This window comes from Episyrphus balteatus, chromosome 2 (assembly GCF_945859705.1).
Source record: "Episyrphus balteatus chromosome 2, idEpiBalt1.1, whole genome shotgun sequence".
Taxonomy (NCBI): domain Eukaryota; kingdom Metazoa; phylum Arthropoda; class Insecta; order Diptera; family Syrphidae; genus Episyrphus; species Episyrphus balteatus.
In genome coordinates this window covers 63,755,672-63,773,796 of record NC_079135.1, presented here as the reverse complement: position 1 = coordinate 63,773,796, position 18,125 = coordinate 63,755,672, and the positions used below count along the sequence as shown (strand labels likewise).

Sequence of the window (18,125 nt, the reverse complement as noted above, 5' to 3'; positions counted from 1 at the left end):
ATAATTGATTTTATCCGACTTTCCTCAGAAATAGAGACATGATGCGCTGTATGCAGATTTTTCTCCCATAAATGTAACCATTAAGCCACAAAACAGCTTAATAGGTTACATCTATTAGCTATCATTATATTATTGTAAATACCTACTTTTTTTTTATTTGCATTTGGCCCAATATTTATGTGAGTGACTGTACTTTTAAAGAAACAAAAAGATAAGGCTGAATTACTAATTTTTTTATGATGAGTGTAAGTATTAGCTTAGGAATATTTTTATTTTAAAATCTCTCCCATAAGAAATGCATTGTTTTTTTTTGCTAGAAGAACTGTATACTTAGCTTAAAGTTACATAAGCCGTGTTTTTGAAGTTATACTTCTTATGGGACGGTGGGTATGAAAATTTTCTTTTTGACAAGAATGTCAAAGGGATTATGACGCGATCGACAACTGGGCAGCAGAGCTGTCGTTTCATCTTTAGAGTTGGCAGTACTTTAGTATTTAAAAATCCAGTACGCCGTAGTACGGCAAAAAAAACACACAACACGTGGCAAGTTGCATGTTTCATATCGCAAGTTGCGTGTGGCATAAAGCATATTGCAGGTGCATGTTGCATGTGGCAAAATGCATGTGGCAAGTTGAAAGTGGCAAGTTGCATGTGGCAAGTTGAAATTTCACAGAATAAATTGAAAACAACATGGAGGGAAGGAGGGTGGAAAAATTAATTTAGTGTTTACTTGATAAAAATGTAAAAAACGCAATGCGGATTAATTATTTTAATAATAAAAATTAAAAATATCAAATGAAATTTATTTACATATGTATACTGAGTGAGAAGTATAACTTCAGTCGCGTGTGCATGTGTACACACACTCTTTTTTTCTATTGCTTATGGTGTTTTCGTTTGGTAAAAAAATCAATTTTTTTTTATCTAAATCTGTCAAACAAAAACAATTTTTGATCTGTTCAACCACAGTACACATAATAAGGTAATGGGCAGGTTCAGAAACGTTAGGGACTCAATTTTTAGGTAATTTTTCGGTCTCTGATTGTTCAGCTGTCAAAAAAAAATCCTTCCAATTTAGGCAATTTTATTGGAAAGCTGACTTGAAAGTTAGGCAAGAAAATTTTCCCTATAAATTTAGGAAAATTTTTTTTGTCAACATGACAGCAGATTGTTTTTAATTAAAGAATTATTTTAGCAAAATTAAATTTATTTGTGTGCACAGTTTTACGTTGATTTTGGGGAATTATATATTAAATAAATTATTAAAAATGAAATCGACATCGATTAATTTTGATTAAGATTTAAATGGAGGGATTTTTTTTAAAATATTTTATGGTTTTTTGCTTTTTATTATTATTATTTATTTATTTATTATTTTTTTTAAATGTTGAAATGTTGTAAAACAAAAAATTACTGTTAGTATAATCTTGAATAGTCATAATCAAATACAAAACATTGGAATAAATTAACAGATTTCGAAAATACAGACCTTTAATAACTAAATGTCAAATGTATTTCCTTCTCCTCCACTCATTTTTTTTACTTTCAACGAGAAACAAAAACAAACGAAACTACTGTGTAATAGGTATTTGTTCAGTAAACGAATACTATAAAATAATTTTGTATATTGAAATCCAGGCAGTGTCGAGTCAATAAAACATTTTATGTCAAACAAAATAATTTTTATTAAGCTTTTGTTTTACAATTGTTTGCAAATAAAACTGTTGTCAAGATGCCGAAAAGCAAATGGTTCCTTTTTTCATAATTTTAAATTCAATAATTCAAATTAATTTAATAACTTTGAAAACTAGGCCATCAAAACATTGAACAAAAGAAGAAACGAAGGCCTTTCTTCATTTTTATAGCGCAAGAAAAGATGAATTCCTAAAACCTCATAGCCGAAAAAAAAGGATTGCGTTATGGTCATATACTGGAAAACATGATATCCGCCGAAAAATTGAAGTACATATTACCTGCTTATTTTTCAGGATTCAAGTAAAGAAATCAACCATTTGGAAGTGAAAATGACAACGCTGCTGAGGCCCTACAAGTCTGCAAAGGACAACGCAGGAAGTACAGGTGCATGCCCCTGTCTTCCACCATTTATGGAAGCAATGGATGAAATTTTCGGTGATAAGCCAATCCACAGCGAGAGCGACGCATTTAATTTTTAATGCTGGTGCTCAAGGATTATTTCAGGTAAGACATTTTAGGTGCCTTATTTATTATTAGCTTTTTTAAATACAATTTTTTAACCCACAGGACCTGGAGAACGCTCGTATATCCGTTAACCGAGATAGCATGTTGGATAGAAATTCTGATGACATACCAGTGAACTTATGGAACCAAGTGTCCAATACATCTTTGGAACAAAAAAATGGTAAGATAATACGTGTTCAGTTCTTGTTCCAGGTTTAATTTTTTAAATTTATTTTTTTACCCGACTTGGAACTTCCGGTGTAAATCGTAAATCGGGATCTGCAAGCTGTTTCGGAAAGATCGAAACAAAACTGTGAATATAGGGAAAGAGAAATTATTTTTATTATGCACATGCACAATGTACATACATATGTATACATTATATAGGCTTTCTCAAATTATATTTTTTCGGCATAGCTAGGTATTGAAATAAAATTTCTCGGATATTTGAATTTCTTCCAGATCTTTCTTCTAGGTCCATGGGTAAATAAGAAGTTCTTGATCGTGTAGAATAAGGTGTTCATTGTTTGTAATGCATATATCATGCAAAATATGCACTTTCAGTAAGTTTCTTTACCGATTAAAGACTGCGTTGCTCAGTAAACTTGTTTAGGCGTCCAAATCGTCTTTTCAACTAGCCGAATGCATTTTCAACTACCATGAACCACCTGAATGCAGGTAGTAAAATGCTAGATGCTTGTCCATAAATTGTGGCCACTTTATATACATACACATCTGCTTTGGAAACAAGCCAGCTACTCCAGTCAAAGCGTCGGAAAAAGGGCCTCACCTTGCGCAGAGAGGCACTGTCAGTTTTTATTTCATGGATCGATAGGGGTATATTAAAAAGGCTTAAACCCAATTTCTCACCACCTGATCATTCTTTTTAGCGGAGTTATTCACAAAAATGCATTTTTTGGGATATTTTACTTCTAAGCTAATATCTTTGCTCCAGATTGTCGTAGACCAAAAAATAAACATACATTCTCTTCCTTATAATATTTTCTATCTATTCTATTACATACAAGTAATTTCATTGTATTTGAGTGAGTAAATACAAAATGGCAGCCATTTAAAGTCAAATTCTTGCTGTTAAAAAACACATTTTTGTCATTATTTCGAAAAAAGCTTATATCATGATTGACATTTTTCTAATTTATTTTGTAGCTTTATTCATGTCCTGCATTTTACAGAAAAAATCAGCTCTTTATCACCAAAGATGGCCGAGCAATTGATAAATGAACGCATGCAAAACCGGTGCGAAAACACCCAAAAATATCGTTTTTTTAGGAATAACTCGGCTTCAGAGTGTCCTACGACAAAAAATAAAGCTATTAATTGTTCGTTACAACATTTTCTATCGATTTGGTGCACATTATTTTTGTTGAAACAAATAAAAAATAAGTTATATTAAGACAAAGACGTTTTTTTGTTTAGCAAACTTTTGCCTTATTATTTTATAAACAGTGCAAGTATTAGCTAACAAAATAAAATACTGTTGTAGCCCTTTTAATTATCTACAATTTAAAAAAAAATTAGCTCTCTACGACCCACACGAGCCGAGAAATTAATTTTTTAAAAAAGTTCCAAATGTCCAACGAAAAACATGAGACAAATCCTCTTATAACAAGAAACAATGAAAACAACCCCTCTCACTGAGAACTATTATTCGACTTATAAACAAGGGAAATTTTTTTAAATTTTCTTACGGAATGATGTTTTCTTAAAATTATAATAACTCGGCTCGTGTGGGTTGTAGAGAGCTATTTTTTTTTTAAATTGTAGATAATTTAAAGGGCTACAACAGTATTTTATTTTGTTAGCCAATACTTGCACTGTTTATAAAATAATAAGGCAAAAGTTTGCTAAACAAAAAAACGTCTTTGTCTTAATATAACTTATTTTTTATTTGTTTCAACAAAAATAATGTGCACCAAATCGATAGAAAATGTTGTAACGAACAATTAATAGCTTTATTTTTTGTCGTAGGACACTCTGAAGCCGAGTTATTCCCAAAAAACGATATTTTTGGGTGTTTTCGCACCGGTTTTGCATGCGTTCATTTATCAATTGCTCGGCCATCTTTGGTGATAAAGAGCTGATTTTTTCTGTAAAATTCAGGACATAGGGCTACAAAATAAATTAGAAAAATGTCAATCATGATATAAGCTTTTTTCGAAATAATGACAAAAATGTGTTTTTTAAAAGCAAGAATTTGACTTTTAATGGCTGCCATTTTGTATTCAATTTTTTTTTTCAATTTTAAATTCATTTTTATTTTTCATCATCTTAAAACTATCTTAAAGCTAGACAAAAATTCATAAAAACTAGCCTACTTATCAATTACTTACAACTAACTTACTGGCCCTATACGGGCACTCTAAGTTATTCTTCATTTTTCTTAATACTAATGCCTTTCGGCCTTAAAACTAATTCAATTCAAATAGTATTTCAAGGTTTTATTTTTTCCAAGAAATAATTTCTAAAAAAAACTTGGATTCTGATCATTTTTTTTGTTTATTTTAAAACTTAAAAACTAATTAATTACTCACTCAAATACAATGAAATTACATACAACGGCAGAAAATATTATAAGAAAGAGAATGTATGTTTATTTTTTGGTCTACGACAATCTGGAGCAAAGATATTAGCTTAGAAGTAAAATATCCCAAAAAATGCACTTTTGTGAATAACTCCGCTAAAAAGAATGATCAGGTGGTGAGAAATTGGGTTTAAGCCTTTTAAATATACCCCTATCGATCCATGAAATAAAAACTGACAGTGCCTCTCTGCGCAAGGTCAAATGACGCTTTGACTGGAGTAAGCTGCTTACGCGACCCACAACACCCCAGACTGCAGATTTCGATACACCGAATAGTTTCCCCAATTGCCGAAAAGTGATAGTGTTGCTTACGTACCATACATATGTGTGTAGATTAATACCTACCTCTTCTTTTGCGTCAATTCTAGGTTTTCCAGTTGTTGGATTTGAGTTGAATTCCGACTTTGATTATTCAACTGAGCAAAAAAAAATTTATAAAAATAGTACCTACAGCAATTCTTAAGAATCAATGTACCTGCTTGTTAATTGATTAACAGTCAAGCGGTTCAGTAGGAGATGCGACTTGAAATCTTCTTCGCTGTAGGTATGCATCTATAGTTTCAATGAACTTTTCCACTTTTGAGTGACCGTCTTGCAAATCAAGGGAAAAGTCATTTGAACCTAACCTTCTTCGAAAAAAGTGTTCAAAATTAAATTCATTCCCATCTTCAACGCTTGAAGAGTCAAGTAGTTGCAATAATATCTGTAGGTACCGAAAGCAAAATTAATATTTTCAAAAACTTATGTATGTATATTGAGATTTCTTACGTTTTTCGTTTCGTTATCCATTTATTTGCCGTATTTGAGGAAGTATTATCAAATTGAATTTCTTCAATGACAGTTTAAATAAAATATTTTAAAATGTAAATAAAGTGAGTACCTACAACAGTCGGAAAAAGTATTTTGACAAAATGAACATTTTTCTAACTGATGAGAATAATCTGTAAAGGCCCCAGCCCATAGAATCCGTTGCGTCCGTTCCGTCGAAGTTTTTGACTGACAGCTCGATAAAATACACACGTTCTTATGGGAAGCGACCCATAAGCGACGGATCGGACTGAGACGGACGGTTTCGACGGAAGAAGTTGCCCAACTTTCTACTTTTTCATCCGTCGTATGGTTTGACATTGGTTGTCAACAATAGATCTGTTCATTTTTCTGTTTGAGAGTGCACACCGGGGAATTTCAGAACTAAATGAACTGCGTTCTTTTCTTCTCCGATTTTATGAGTTGTGAAATTTGAGTATTCATTAGTGAATTAATTGTAATAAAAGTAACATTTAATGACGTATCTTATAAATTATATCAATTAAATACTCAAATTATGTTGTAGAGTTCAATTTTACTATGCCAAAGTCATATCTACAAATGATAATCTGTTATTAAAAATTGTTTTTAACTGAAGAGCAAGTACCTACATGAAATCTAGTCGCGCATTTTATTTTATTAAAAAAAAGAACAACAATAATAGTTAAAAATTTCTTGCATCAGAACTTCCTTAGTGCACATTCAGCGATAAAATATCGAACACACCTCGGAATTTGAAGTGAGCTGTCAAAAAGCAATCCGTCGTACGACGTATTCTATGGGTCACCCCTTTCTGTCCCAAACTTCAACTTCAACGGATGGATTGACGGAACGGACGCAACGGATTCTATGGGCTGGGGCCTTAACGGTTAAACATAAAATAAGGAAGTTGACGGTTATTTATTAAGTATATTATGGTGAATCTTACGATGGTCAATGTCAGTCATATAGTTGGTATTATGCTTCGTGGCTGCATTTTTTGTATAAAAAGTATTAATTTTTGAGGGAAAAAAGTATTTTGACAAACGTTCTTTTCCAACGTTGGTAAGGTAAGGCAATGCATTTTACGTGTTTCAAGCACGTATACAACTGACAGACTTGTTAAGGCCCCGATTTGTAAAAAATTGGGCAAAACGGCGGAACTTAACATTGAAATTAGTGCATCTTCTGTTGCAAGTCATAACTTCTGTGTGTCTGTTAAAAAATCTGTGGAGAACTGAATTTATCGCGGGAAATTAAAAATTACCAAATATACAAACACAAAAATATAATTATACTATTCAAAATTTACCACAAATGGACAAAAAATGAAAAAAATGCACTAAAAAAAATTGAAGCATTTTGAAGAATTCACTTTATCGCGGATTGACTCCAAAAAGTCTGAATTTGGAAATGCCATTCTTTCATCAAAAACTTTGTTAGCAAAAGTACCACTTGCATTGAACTCAAAGAAGACAATTTTACCATGTTTATGGGAAGATAATACAATATTTATCTCATAAAACAAAAATCGAAAAAAATTTAATTCTCAAAGCGACATGTTGTTGTGCTTTTCGCTTCTGGAATAAACTTGACCAAATTTTTACGGAGCTTCAACAGTTCCTTTTCGTTTCCCGGATCATTGAGATAAAAATTTGTGAGAATGTGGTCTATAAAACTTTGTTTTTGGGTGAAAGAAGCATACCAATATGTTCTTTTGAGAATTCAGTTTTTTTCAATTTTTGTTTTATGAGATAAATACTGTATTATCTTCCCATAAACATGGTAAAATTGTCTTCTTTGAGTTCAATGCAAAGGGTACTTTTGCTAACAAAGTTTTTGATGAAAGAATGGCATTTCCAAATTCAGACTTTTTGGAGTCAATCCGCGATAAAGTGAATTCTTCAAAATGCTTCAATTTTTTTTAGTGCATTTTTTTCATTTTTTGTCCATTTGTGGTAAATTTTGAATAGTATAATTATATTTTTGTGTTTGTATATTTGGTAATTTTTAATTTCCCGCGATAAATTCAGTTCTCCACAGATTTTTTAACAGACACACAGAAGTTATGACTTGCAACAGAAGATGCACTAATTTCAATGTTAAGTTCCGCCGTTTTGCCCAATTTTTTACAAATCGGGGCCTTAACAAGTCTGTCAGTTGTATACGTGCTTGAAACACGTAAAATGCATTACCTTATTTTACCAACATTGAAAAAGAACGTTTGTCAAAATACTTTTTTCCCTCAAAAATTAGCACTTTTTATACAAAAAATGCAGTCTCGAAGCATAATTACAACTATTTGACTGACATTGACCACCATGAGATTCATCATAATATACTTATTAAATAACCGTCAACTTCCTTATTTTATTTTTAACCATTACAGATTATTCTTATCAGTAAGAAAAATGTTCATTTTGTCAAAATACTTTTTCCGACCATTGTAGATATAAAAGTTTTTTTTTTTTGTAAATCCTAGTACGAAGCTGAAGCGAAACGAAAACTTTTTATGTGTCGAAAGTCAAAATCGAACCTGTTAACGAAAAAATACCATCGAGTGTTATGTCAAAGTTGAAATAATAAGATTTTTCACATCTTCATAACAACGCCGTAACGAAGGTCTATACCAAAATCGAGCCCAGTAGGAATTTTTCCGCAGATAAAACCTAAAATTACTGGACTACAGGAAGGGTTAGGAATAAAAATTTGATAATAAAATATCAATTCGTCAAAATTAAAACAGTCAATAACTTTCACAAAACTAGGTTCACATACAAGACGATAAAAGCTAGACGGGCAAAAACGGGCAGTTTTTTTCAATTTTTGTTTTATGAGATAAATACTGTATTATCTTCCCATAAACATGGTAAAATTGTCTTCTTTGAGTTCAATGCAAAGGGTACTTTTGCTAACAAAGTTTTTGATGAAAGAATGGCATTTCCAAATTCAGACTTTTTGGAGTCAATCCGCGATAAAGTGAATTCTTCAAAATGCTTCAATTTTTTTTAGTGCATTTTTTTCATTTTTTGTCCATTTGTGGTAAATTTTGAATAGTATAATTATATTTTTGTGTTTGTATATTTGGTAATTTTTAATTTCCCGCGATAAATTCAGTTCTCCACAGATTTTTTAACAGACACACAGAAGTTATGACTTGCAACAGAAGATGCACTAATTTCAATGTTAAGTTCCGCCGTTTTGCCCAATTTTTTACAAATCGGGGCCTTAACAAGTCTGTCAGTTGTATACGTGCTTGAAACACGTAAAATGCATTACCTTATTTTACCAACATTGAAAAAGAACGTTTGTCAAAATACTTTTTTCCCTCAAAAATTAGCACTTTTTATACAAAAAATGCAGTCTCGAAGCATAATTACAACTATTTGACTGACATTGACCACCATGAGATTCATCATAATATACTTATTAAATAACCGTCAACTTCCTTATTTTATTTTTAACCGTTACAGATTATTCTTATCAGTAAGAAAAATGTTCATTTTGTCAAAATACTTTTTCCGACCATTGTAGATATAAAAGTTTTTTTTTTTGTAAATCCTAGTACGAAGCTGAAGCGAAACGAAAACTTTTTATGTGTCGAAAGTCAAAATCGAACCTGTTAACGAAAAAATACCATCGAGTGTTATGTCAAAGTTGAAATAATAAGATTTTTCACATCTTCATAACAACGCCGTAACGAAGGTCTATACCAAAATCGAGCCCAGTAGGAATTTTTCCGCAGATAAAACCTAAAATTACTGGACTACAGGAAGGGTTAGGAATAAAAATTTGATAATAAAATATCAATTCGTCAAAATTAAAACAGTCAATAACTTTCACAAAACTAGGTTCACATACAAGACGATAAAAGCTAGACGGGCAAAAACGGGCAGACGTTTTTTTTTTGTTTTTGACATCTTCCTTTTAATATGATACCAAAAATGTTACCGAATAACACCGAATGATATAACAAAAGGTTCATTGAAAAAGCAGAAATTAAAAAAATAACTGACTTTACTTACATTTAAAATAAATTAATTTAACAATGAAGTAGGTACAACAAATATATTGAAACTTCCAAGACAAAAATATATAAAACAATAGAAACAAACAAAAAACTCTAGCCATAAACGCTTGGTGGTAGCACCTTCAAGATGTTGTTGTTGTTCAAAGATTATAAAAAATTTGAAAAAATTAGGACATTTTTCTCTGATTTGGAACCAATCTAGGGGAGGTCCCATTTTTTTTTTTCCTAAGGACCACCCTAATGTACATGCAAATCATTCCAAATGTGAAAGCCTCCATGAGATAAGTTGTGATTAAAGATAAAAGTTTAACACTTTAACACTTTAGAAATTTTTTTTTTTATTTCGAAGAATAAGTTTCGTTATTTTTAATTCCATTTCGCATTGAAATTCTACGGATGATTTTGGTCGTTTCTATTAAGTTTTTCAATATCAAAATCATAACCGATGGCTAACGCGACGGAATCATAATTCATAACTTTGCACGCTTAATAAAAATAAATTTAAAATAATTCACTTTGCAATCATTCTTCTTTTTTTTATGGTTTAACAGCTTCTTCTGTATATCTGTCCGGGATACAGCAATACCCAGACCTTATAAGTATGGTGGTCATAAGGTGTTTTTGCCAAGTTATTAGATATAACTTCGACCTTTCGATAATAGACTGCCTAAACAACAATATTATTTTTACAAAATAACAATCTATAATTTATGCATGCACTTAGCCACAGCATCAGTTGAAAGTCATTGATTGTAATCTTTTAATGTGGTTCAGTTGTTTTGTGTGAAAATTTACATCGGCAATAATAAATTTTTTTTGTTTGTTTCTATTGTTTTATATAAAATTTGTGTCTTGGAAGTTTCAATATATTTGTTGTACTTCATTGTTAAATTAATTTATTTTAAATGTAAGTAAAAAGTCAGTTATTTTTTTAATTCCTGCTTTTTCAATGAACCTTTTGTTATATCATTCGGTGTTATTCGGTAACATTTTTGGTATCATATTAAAAGGAAGATGTCAAAAACAAAAAAAAAACGTCTGCCCGTTTTTGCCCGTGTAGCTTTTATCGTCTTTTATGTGAACCTAGTTTTGTGAAAGTTATTGACTGTTTTAATTTTGACGAATTGATATTTTATTATCAATTAAACAAATATAACCGTGACATTTTAACTATCAAATATTTATTGATATTGAAAAAAATTCAGAATTCATTATTTTTTTTTTCAGTGTGTACCTACAAATCCAAAAATTTTAATTTATACCTAAAGTCATTAGAAAAAACCTTTAATACTTTTAATTAGTGGTTTTAGTCAAGGACAACTTCATTAACGGCCATATTATTCACTAGTTTAAAAAATACATCTGTATGTAAAATTGTCAAATGTCAAAAATAAATCCAAATCCAAAATAGTTATCCCGATTTTAACTATGAAAATAGTTGAAAAATAGTTAAAAATTACTATTTTTTTGTCTGTGTGATAGTGAATATCATGTATTTGGATTTATTTTTGACATTTCAATTTCATTACATCCAGATGTATTTTTTAAACTAATGAATAATAAGGTAAATACCCCTATGTGCAACGCAACGTTTAGGTACTCTAATTTTATTCTTATATTTTGAAATATTGTCTAATAAAAAGGTTAATTTTTCTTGACAACCTAGGTATACCCTGCCCAGCAGCTCCACCTGAAGAGTTATATTTTCTTAACGATATCCATTGGACAGGAAAACTCTTTAGTGTTCTACACATCTAATGGAGATTTATATGCACACATTTCTAGTGTTTACCCACATCCTATATCACCGTCCTGTTCAAGCTTTGATAAATGTATGTAACGAGTTGGTATCTTTCCATGTAATTGATAAATTAAGTCATTTACTTTTTGATGGAATTGAAAATATACTATGCTATGCTATACAACAAACCCTTTGTTAAAGTCCAGTCAAATGATATTAAGATAAAAATTTTCAATCTTGCTTTTGACATTTGGACTTTAAAACTTTTTCTCAAAAATTGAATTACACAAATATAGGTTTACATAACAAATGCTGGGGCCGAATTACGGCACACGATTACGATCATACGATAATGTTTTGACTATTTCTGTCTCTATTTAATTATAAGAAAACGATAGGGACACATAGCAACCATTCGTTAACGAACGTATTGCCTCATTCACAATATTGCGAGACGACGAGACGAGAGCGTTGCGAGAGTAAAATTGATGTCTAGTCTTCGATGTTTGGCCAAATAATTTCCTTTTTTTTGGACATATTCTTTTATTTCCTGTCAAAAATAAACAATTACCATAAAAAAATCGTAACAATTCGAAATGGCTTACGACTTAAATGACCAAGAAAAAATCTCGTCTCGCTCTCGTCTCGTCGTCTCGCAATATTGTAAATCAGGCATATGCCGTAATTTGACCCCTGATTTTTTAAAACTCAAAAATTTAAAGCTGTTGGTGCCTGGCTACACGGTGATTTTTCAATCGCCTAAGCAGTGAGTTTGTAGGCAAGAGGGATGAGGATTGAAGGGGGAAGATGCTCATGAAGGGAACTGAATTTTCTAAGGGCAGTACAGTTCCATTACTAAATTTTTCCTCTTTTTGACGTTTGTTCCTAGAAAATGTAAAAGTGGAACGTGATTGGGCACAACAGTGTGTAGACACCACATGTGATTTTTCAATCGATTGAAAAATCACTATGTAGCCAGGCACTTTGAAACTTAGTGTTGTTTACATAAATTAAATCGTTTTTATTTTATTATTTTTCTATAGTATGCCACCAATAGTTTTCTGATTAAAATTTAAAAAAATGCTTCATTGTACAAAAATGGAGGGTTGAAACAAGGCTTTTGTTTCAATATATTTAGGGTACCTACTACATTTAATTTTTACCACTATTAACTATCCCTCGAGATTTGATCTATCCATCTGTGAAGAAATAATTTGAAAATTCTGTCGTATTTCAGCTTAATGGAAAGCTCAAAGCCCATCACTGTTTAACTTGTGTTGTTTTTACTGCCCTTACAATTTATTCAAAAATTTTCAACAGATTTTTAGCCATCTGGCCAAAAAATTATTTCTTCACAGATTGATAGATCGTATCTCGAGGCATTGTTAAAAGGGTACAAATTAATTCTAGTTCCCTACATAATGTTGAAACAAAGCCAGATGTATAATTTTTAAAACAATCTACAGACTAATAATTTGGCTTTTGGGTGAAATTTCAAACCGTAAGTTTTGAGAACGGAATAAGTCCAACGTTTTTAAACCGTTATACCTGGTCTACCAGAAACCGATAGAAATAAAATTTTTATCTCATTCGACTCAAATCCACATAATCTTTATTTTATCAAACATCTGAAAATTCAGTTTTTTTGCGTTTTCCCAACAATTATGCAAAATGGACTTATTCCTTTCTTAAAGCATACGGTTGAATTAAAAGGCCAACAAATCTAAAAACAGTCAAAACAGTGCACCGTTTTCAACTGTAATCACCACTCCTCCTCCTCCGGCGAGCTAGGATGAGCGTAGACTAACAGGACTACCGGGACAACTCTTTCGTAGTTCAAATTTAATGGTCTGTGAACAACCTGCAGTTCGATTCAAAGGAGTTTTGAGAATGAAAGAGATTTTATGCTAGATTAGAATTGTCTATAAAATTGTCCGTGTGGTGAACCCATTGTTATAAAATTCATTTTCTTTTGAGAACTAACCGATTTAAATTTATAAGGGATTTCGCAGATAGTTCACTCTGAGATGAGCTTAAACTCTTATCTCACTTTTCAGTACATTTTCATGAGATCTATCTCATTTTCTTGATATAGATCTCAAGAAAATGTACTGAAAAGTAAGATAGAGCTTAAGCTCATTCTTTTTGTATATGAGCCAAAAAGGCGCTGCAATACATAAATGCCTATAAACTAATAAAGATTGAAACTAGCATAATCAAATAATTCATTTATACCCGAATACAGTGTTTTAGTATACACTTCGTACATGCATGTATGTGTATACGTTTCATCATAACTTCTAAACTAATATTATCGTTTGAGGCAAAAATTATAAACTGCAGCTCTGCCAGATAAAATTGTATTAATGTCGGGACAACAGGTCTTAAAAGTCGGTACAAATCGGAACAGCAAAAAAATACATTAAATCGAAGATTTATAAAAATAAAAAGAAATAAAAAAGTAATAGACCATGTGTGATTCCAAACTTTTCCATTCGTTTAACTTATTGCTTACATTTTATGCAAAAGTATGAACCTTATTGGTAAAAATTCCATTTTTGAAAAACTTTACTTAAAGAAAAATAACAAAGTCTTCGTCCTTAAAAAATAAAAAAACTATCAAGTGATGGAGCTTTTAATAAATGTAGGTACCAAGCTCCAATTTCCATTAAATTTAACGTTCCCTTTTGAAAAAAGGAGTTTTAAAAATTGTATGCGAATTGAGAACGAATAAATTGAAGGTAGAAGGTTTTTATGTTTAAAATTTTAATACACAACAAAAAGTCAAAAAAATAATGGAACAATCATTTTAGTTTTTACACATTCCTAGTAAAGAAATGTCAAATGTTATTCATTTATTTTCATTTGGCAGTGACTGTGATTTTCTTCCCAAAAGTTTTCGAACGAAAACGGATTGTCAGAACAAAATCGGGACATTTTGTAAATCGGACAGATATCGGGACAGGGTTCAAATGGGACTGTCCCGCCGAAATCGGGACGTCTGGCAGCACTAAGCTCTGCAAATATGAAATTATAACCACAAAATAATATAAATAAAGATATAAGTTCAAGAACTTAAACATGACTACTTTTATTTGCATACCAGCAGTTTATTATAGTAGGGGAGCCCGAGATGCTAAATTTGCAGTTACTTGAGCGTCATGGGGACCTATTGAATTGCGAAGATTAGGTTCTAAAACAAAAAAAAGTATAATGGAAGATTTCCATTTAAGAGCTTATAAACGCTCTAAAAAAATGTAAAAAAAAACTGTCACATTGAAATACTCGAGCGCGTCAGATATTAATAGAGTATACTCGCATTGACTTTGTGATAACCGATTAATATTAATCTGACGATTTAACAGTGGTGGGTAGCTAAAAAAAAGCTGTAGAAAAAATTAAAAAAAAAGTTATTCGAGCGTGTCAGATTTTGAGAGGGCACGTTCAGTGAACTCCAAACAGTGTTCAATTTGACGATTTGGACGTGGCCTACACTTATGAATCATTTTTGAAAATGGAAACAAAATTTGCTAACTTAACTTACTCGAGCGCGTCAGATTTTTCTACTGTAGGTTCAGCTCGATGTCAGAGTCACCCTAAATGATAATCTGACAATTATGTTTAGGATTATTGCTAATCTGACAATTTGGAAAATGTAAAAAAGCGCGGAAAATTTAGGAAAGTACCAATGTTGAATTACATTGATGAGGTGTAGTTTTCTTTATTCAGCGCATATGCTATAAAAAAAAAACAGAATTGGAAGAATTTTTTTGTTCAAGCATAATGCTGGCAGAATTTTGAAAAGCAGAATTTTAAAAAGCAGAATTTTGCAAAACAGAATTTTCGTAAAAAAGCCAAATTTTGAAGCCAGAATTTTGACCCGATCCCCCTTATTTACTTTTTTTTCAAAAATTGAGTGGGACGCCTCCTAGATACATAGGTTCCAAATCAGGAAAAAAAATACCCTATTTTTTTCATATTTTTATCTCTAACCCTTCCTGACCCTATTTTGATAAGAAGTTACTAGAGTAGGGGCGATATTATGTGTCCAGTGTTGGGTAAATGGCGGATGTTTGATCATTCATACGTATAAACTTCTTAATGAAATAGGGTCAGGAAGGGTTAGGAATAAAAATTTGAAAAAATTAAGGCATTTTCTTTTTCCTGATTTGGAACCAATCTAGGGGGCGTCCCCAATTTTTTTTCCTATTGACCACCCTACTACTACATATTATATACAAAAGTTGATCAATAATTTAATATTCACCATCACTGGATTCGTCTTCCAGTTTGGTTTCCACTTCTTCAACTTCGTCGTCAGTTCGTGTTTCTATAAGCAAGAATTGTTATGATACCTACTTGATAATCTTTCTTTCGTATGATATTTATTTATTTATTATGTTGTTAAAAAGTAAACGTAACTGAATTCATAAGTTTTGCTCGTCTGATCTTTTACGAACGAAAAAAATACCCCAAATCCAAGAACATTACGTATAGACCAGACGATCAAAACTTCTATGTATATTTATTAAAGATGGGGGGCTTTTTTTTATGAAATCTTTAGATTTTTTTAAGTCAATCCGTACCCACATAATAAGTGTAAGTAAATTAGACAAAAAAATTAAAGATATTTCGGCATATTTTCGTTAAAAATTCAGCAACATGAACCAATAAATTGTATTTTTTTGAACTGTACGTTCATGCTTTAACGATGGTTTTGGCTGAATTGCCCCATGAAAACCGTTAGATCATATGTTTTTCGTGTTCCTGATAAAATTCCCTTCAGAAAAAAAAAATTAACCGCGCTCGAGTATTTCGAGGTGACGTTTTTTTTTTAAAAACTTTGTACCTCCCCCATTTTCTTATGCCACGCTTAAATTGTCAGATTATTGAAATATACACTTTTCTGGATGTACTTAACCTACCATTCCATCAATTTTTGTTTACTAATCTGACGGGCTGCCCACAAAACACACCACTGTATCAAGCTTTTTTATTTGGTAGGAGTACATTACTGAGTACAAGCTCCGGGGCTCCCCTACTATTACTCCAGGTCTGAAAAACCAGCTAAAATCTTGATTTTCAGATCCGCAACTTTAAACTCAATTATCTGGAAAAACCCGCCAACAATTTTTAAAATATTTTGCCCACAAAATGAGCTTGACCTCATCACTTTTCATTTGATACCAATTTTATTAGTGAACACACGGGGCCCAAAAGTGGGCCATCTCTTTTCTAATTTTTTTTTTTACGATATAATGATATAATTTGCCAAATTTCAAATATGGGGCATTTCACGTGAAACCAGCAGCGAAAAATGTGGTGGGTCGTCAAATTTGTTCATATTTGGTATATGTATTCCTCAATCGAATTAAAAAATACATCTGGAAGGATTTTGAATTTTAAGCCTTGATAGCGGAGTTATGGGCTTCTAAAGTTTTGGAAAACTCCGGGAAGAGTTTATTTGAAAAATTTATATAAATTAAACGAAGGGGTAACAAAATTATTTTAATGATGGATTATACGCAAAATTAGACGTGCTTTTCAAATATGAAATCTAAACCGGAAATAGATTTATTTTTTCGACAGAAAACCGGAAGTTGGCACTTCAAATCCAAATTTAAGAAACTTCGACCATTTTGATATTTTTATAAATAGTCTTAAAATAAAGCTTATACAATTTAGAAACTACATGCCAAGTTTCAGAGTGGGATATCAAGCCGTTTAGAAGATACATAGGTTTTAGTGAGGGGTCTTCGTGCATGTAAAACCGGAAGTACCCAGTTTTCTCTGCTCTGACCCAGCAGTTTGTACCACCCCCAAATTTTTTTTTGCCCATGCGATAGAGCATTGGCTGAATATCATTATCCTGATTTTTCGCACTCGCGAAATTCACCTTTCAGCCGCCATCTTGGATTTTAGTTTTTGTTGAATATCTCGATTTCTATTTATCCTACATAAAAGTTGTGTATGCAAGAAACGTAGGAAATTCAATTTCGCGTCTTTATGTTAAGAGAACTTTTTCGATATTCCTAATATTAAAAAAGTTGCAAGCCAAAAAAGAAAAAAAAAACGAAAAAAATGACAATTTTAAAGTTTTGAGCACTTTTTATCAAAATTATGAAAAAAGGTCCTGAATTTTCTCTTGTAACATAAATCTCTAAAATACTTACTAATCATTTAAAATTCAATATTTGTTAAAAAAAAAATTAAGAAAAAAGTAAAGATAAAAACACAAACAAAAAAGAGCATTTTTTAACAAAAAAAGTTTAATAACGTTTGTGTTTATAGCGTTACAAAAAAAAGTTGTATAGAAGAGTTGTAGAGAATTTTAAGGAATAATCTTTCCTCGGAAGGTTTTTTCATAATTTTGATAAAAAGTGCTCAAAACTTTAAAATTGTCATTTTTTTCGTTTTCTTTTTCTTTTTTGGCTTGCAACTTTTTTAATATTAGGAATATCGAAAAAGTTCTCTTAACATAAAGACGCGAAATTGAATTTCCTACGTTTCTTGCATATACAACTTTTATGTAGGATAAATAGAAATCGAGAAATTCAACAAAAACTAAAATCCAAGATGGCGGCTGAAAGGTGAATTTCGCGAGTGCGAAAAATCAGGATAATGATATTCAGCCAATGCTCTATCGAATGGGCAAAAAAAATTTGGGGGTGGTACAAACTGCTGGGTCAGAGCAGAGAAAACTGGGTACTTCCGGTTTTACATGCACGAAGACCCCTCACTAAAACCTATGTATCTTCTAAACGGCT

The 18,125-nt window shown here is 31.5% G+C and overlaps 1 protein-coding gene and 1 long non-coding RNA gene across 2 annotated transcripts in view; one reads left to right on the top strand and one right to left on the bottom strand.

Moving 5' to 3' along the window:
- Positions 1-4,465: 4,465 nt before the first annotated feature.
- Positions 4,466-6,167, bottom strand: LOC129912534 (uncharacterized). The gene is made up of 3 exons (XR_008771850.1): positions 5,570-6,167; positions 5,277-5,504; positions 4,466-5,217 (listed from the first exon to the last, which is right to left on the bottom strand). It is a non-coding gene; the product is annotated as an uncharacterized LOC129912534 (long non-coding RNA).
- A 66-nt stretch (positions 6,168-6,233) lies between these two features.
- Positions 6,234-18,125, top strand: part of LOC129912522 (transcription initiation factor TFIID subunit 8) — a 488,289-nt gene continuing 476,397 nt past the window's right edge. Inside the window, exon 1 of the mRNA XM_055990810.1 lies at positions 6,234-6,347. The gene's annotated coding sequence lies outside the window, so the exon portion shown is untranslated. The remainder of the gene's footprint in view (positions 6,348-18,125) is intronic.